The 4,498-nt window shown below is 41.4% G+C and overlaps 1 protein-coding gene across 1 annotated transcript in view; it reads left to right on the forward strand.

Annotated features, from left to right (window-relative positions):
• Window positions 1–4,498, forward strand: part of SCML2 (Scm polycomb group protein like 2) — a 58,707-nt gene that overhangs the window by 7,835 nt on the left and 46,374 nt on the right. The gene's annotated exons all lie outside the window — the stretch shown is intronic.

The following is a 4,498-nucleotide window of genomic DNA, read 5'->3' on the forward strand; positions in this document are numbered from 1 at the left end:
ACAACATACGGAAGGAAGTACATGGTATAAAGCAGGATATGAAATACCTTACACTTAAACTACTATGTTTGCAAGAGTGTGTAAACCAAAATTAAAAGGAAACCTCATCTTTGACAAAGAGAGGTGGTATGATGAAGACTGGAAGAGATACATCTCTGTCAAAAGTCTCAGATGCATGCCAAGGTAACCTAAGGATGAGATGAGAAGACATGAGTTGCTCCATCTGCTTAAACAGTGTTTAGACTATGGTAATACTAGCCTAAATAAACCAGAACCTTAAATTCTGCATATATACAAGTGACACTTAAATCATAGTTTTAATCTTCAATTTAAATTTTGACTTAACCTGAACTGAAACATTATGTACAGTAGGAGAAGACAGGGAACACCTCAACAAACTGGGTATTCACATATTCATGGGAGTAGATGGGACGCTTCCAGGGGTGCTGAGGTAGTTGACTGATGTCACTGTGAGACTTCTCTCTCATTTGGAGAGGTCGTAGTGATTGGTGAAATTTCACGATGACTGGAAAAGAGCAAACAGTATGCCCAGTGTCAAGAAGGACAAGAAGGGAGCACCTGGGGAATTACAGGCTAGCCTGCCTGACCTCAGTCTTCAGGAAGACTGGAGAAAATCCTCCTGGAAGCCATTTCCAAGGAAATAAAGGACAACGATGTGGTTAGGAACAGCTGAGATGGATTTGCCAAGTGTGAGCTGTGCATGACAGCTTTTTGTGGTAACTGATTCCGTAAAAAAGGGGAGAGCAGCAGATGTTGTTCATCTCAACTCTGGCAAGGCTATCTGTACAGTTTCAGTAGTGTCTCTTCATCCAAACTAGTGAGATACGGTTTGGATAGGTGGATGGAAAATCGACTGAATGGCCAGATACAAAGGTTTCTGATCAGCTCTACAAAGTCCACCTGGCAGCTGGTAGCTAGTGGCATTTCTCAGGAGTCAATACTAGGGCTGATACTATTTTGTGCTTTACTGACAAATGGGGACGACTGAACAGAAGACACTGGCAGCTAGTTTGTGGGCAACATCTGACCAGGAGGAGTGGCGGGTAGGCTGGAAGGCAGGGCTGCTCTTTGAATGGACCTCCCCATGCTAGAGAAACAGGCTGATGGGAACCCCATAATGTTCAAAGGCAAATGGGGAGTCTCTCCCATATGTGGGCAGACTGGAGCCCTGGGAACCTTGGCTGCCTGGAAAGCAATTTTGCAGGAAAGGCCCTGGAGTCCTGGCAGGCAGCAAGCTGAGTGTGGGCCAGCAGTGTGCTCTTGTGGTGAAAGACATCAACTGCATACCGAGTCCTATCAGCAAAACTGTAGGCAGCAGGCCGAGAGAAAGGATTTCCTTCTTTTGGGTATTTGTGAGACCGTATCTGGAGCACTGTGTTCAGTTTTGAGCTCCCCAGTACACTGAAGACACTGCTATACTGGAGCAAGCTAGCTGGCAGTCCGCTGAAAAAATTAAGGAGACGGAATGTAAGATGTAAGCAGAAAACTGTTACTGAAACCAGCAAAATGATTTCTTCAGCCAAAAGAAGAGAAAGCTTATGGGAGATCTTCTTGCTGTCTTCAGTTGCCTGACAGGCAGCTGTAGAGGGGACAGAGCCAGGCTCCTCTGAGGCATGGTGGAAGGATGCAAAGCAACAAATACTGGCTGGAACATGGGAAATTCCTACTTGATTGGAGGAAAAAAAATCTTTACATTGAGAGTGATGGAACCCTGAAGGAGCAGGCGGCTGAACTAGAGACCTCCTGGAGTCCCTTTTAGCTTAAGTTACTTTGTGATTGGCAGGTTTGACCAGAAGTGATAGGGTATTGATACAGCATTGCAGGGAACATCAAGGGTCGTTGACCCATGGGTCGTTGCCGGTAACGCAAGCAACTATGGCATAAACTTATTTCCTCCATTTTCAAATTAGTCAGGCTGTTTGCCCATGCTGATTGTCTTGGATCATTGTGTTAGAGTCTCCCTCCTGTGCTGTTTACAAACAGTTGATTTTTTTTTTTTACAAAAGGTCCTAGTTACCTTCTGGTGTGGGTTTTTTTCCTGTTTCCAGTATAGGCTGGTTTGTTCTTCAGCATAAAAATTCCTTCCTCCCTCTAGTTTTCACTTTGCTGGTAAGTTAGAATGTTGTGCTTGTTGCATAATGGGTTTTTCTTAAGCTGTTTAATTCAGCCTGCAGGTTTGAGTGGGAAGAGAAATGCATGTTAAATCATTTACTGTGAGCTAATTTTCTTAAGGTTTTCTATTTCTCAGAAGTTGCGTGTTTTCAGGGGCTTTAGAATTAGAAATATATATAAAACGGCAAGCTTTTTGTGTAGAGATTTTTTCAATGTGATTATCTTCCTAGACATGCATCTTACATGTTGCAAACATACATTCATCTCCTATTTCTATGACTGCAGTAATTAAACGATAATGAGCACCATCTCGGAGAGCTTGGCTTTAATTTAATACAGAGTATCTTCACAGGTGGAGAGGTTCTAATTGAAACTTCAGGTGATTTCTGCTTGATGAAAGAGGTTTTGATAGCCAGGATTTAAAGCAAAGAGACAGGGAATGTTGTTTTCCTCTTGGCTTTATCTGCAGCTGGCTGCTTGGGTTACCTTATATGTTGTTCTAGTAAATGTTCCCTGGGGAAAAAAACCAAAACCAAACCTGTTTGTTTCCCTCTGTACTTTCGGGTCATCCCACCAAATTTACAGTCCCGTTACAACAATTGAGATAACTTGGGAAATGGTGGTATATAGGGAGAATATTTTCTGAGGTGAATGGGGGAAACTTCTCCTGGTAAAAGGTGCTGTCTCTGAAGTATCTGCATTTATATGGTCCTTAACACAGTGAGGCACTGATTCATGGTTACAGTTTTTTGCATCAAGTTAGATCCGAGATGCTTTGTCTTCTCCAAGACATTTTCTTTTTGGTAGATTTAATTTTATTGAATTGGGTACTTCAAACTTTACTAAGTTAAACTCTGATTATAAACCAACATTTTTTTAAAAATCAGAAGTCAACTTGAAGTGGCAACTTTATTATTAGACTCAAAAAAGAATTTTAATAAGATGAAACTTTGTTAGCAGTTCACATATCTAATGTTTGCAGCAGCCTCCTTGGCCTGTCAGTGGAAATAGCAGCGGATCTGGAAGCTACTTTCTGGAGAAAGCTCTGAAGAGCCATTTCCTGCGCATGCCTTCCTGAAATACAAGTATCTAACACATGCTTAAGTTCATGTACCCTGCCTTTTGTGAGTAATACAAAATCGATGTAACTGTATAAATGCGTGAATAAAATTTTCATTCCAAAATAGGCGGACTTCCAAGATGTTGTATGGAAACATCTTTGTTACCAGCCTACATAAAGTCCAGACCACTGAATTAACAGGTTATGAGATTTTACTGACTTGTTATATAGCTAACAACCTCATGGCCTCTGCAGTGCCAAGGACAAATCACTCGTATGCTTTTGAGCCTGTTGCGCCAAAAAAAGAGGATCTCAGCAGGCCAAGGGGGTAGTTGTCTTCTGCTTGAGGCACTATATATTCTCAACTAAGTGCTGTGCTAATGCAGGCAGACTCTGGGTTCGAGCCACCATGCATCCTTCAGAGAAGCAGTGTGTGAGTACTGGAAAATGCTGCCATTTTCTGATTGTTTCTTTGCTTCTCCTCTCTCCTGAAAATTGCAGCGATGTATTTAACTGTGCCCAGTGGTGGTTTTGGAAGGATTACCGATAAACCCAGTGCAGTCTCTCCATCATCACCAAGGATTTTGCTATAGGCTGTGTGAATGGCTGTCGCTGAGCCGCTGGGTGGCATCACTGCATCATTTTGGGGTTCATGGGTGATTTACCCTTCAGGAACATCAGAAAGATGCCAGCTGCACAAACAAGAAAAATAAGCAAAAGAGCTCACTTAGACAATTTAGGAACAAAAATATTAGCTATGCCATTTTAGTTTTTCTCTTGCGCTTTATATAAATTTAAGTAATCCTTGCTTATATCTTTGATGTTCGTACTTCGTACTGTTCCATTCATGCAAAACTGATAACACTGATTAAATCAAATGCAGAATACACTCATCCATGCACATAAACAACGCCAATGTCAACACTGGAAAAAATACCATGATTCTTTTGGTGAACATTGCTGTAATGTTTAACCTACAAAGAGAAAACTTTTATCAGACTTCAGATGAAGAGACACAGATGCAGTTGGAAGGCTGTGCTAATCCTTTTGCTTTCTAGTGGAATGGGGATAGTATTCTCAATGTATATTTCAACAGACGTGTCTGTGTTTTTCAACATACATCATCTCAGTACTCCTATGAGGTTATCACAGCAGTCCTGCTGTTAGGGGAACTAAGATACAGAAAGGCTGACATGATTTGTACAAGGATGCTTGGAAGGTCCCTATGCAGAGAATTGAATCTAGGCATCCTGCCTTGTATCTTTGTATGTGGACCACTAAAAAAAAAAAAAAAAAAAAAAAAAA

The sequence above is a fragment of the Egretta garzetta genome, unplaced genomic scaffold (assembly GCF_000687185.1).
Source record: "Egretta garzetta isolate BGI_Z169 unplaced genomic scaffold, ASM68718v1 scaffold111, whole genome shotgun sequence".
NCBI lineage: Eukaryota > Metazoa > Chordata > Aves > Pelecaniformes > Ardeidae > Egretta > Egretta garzetta.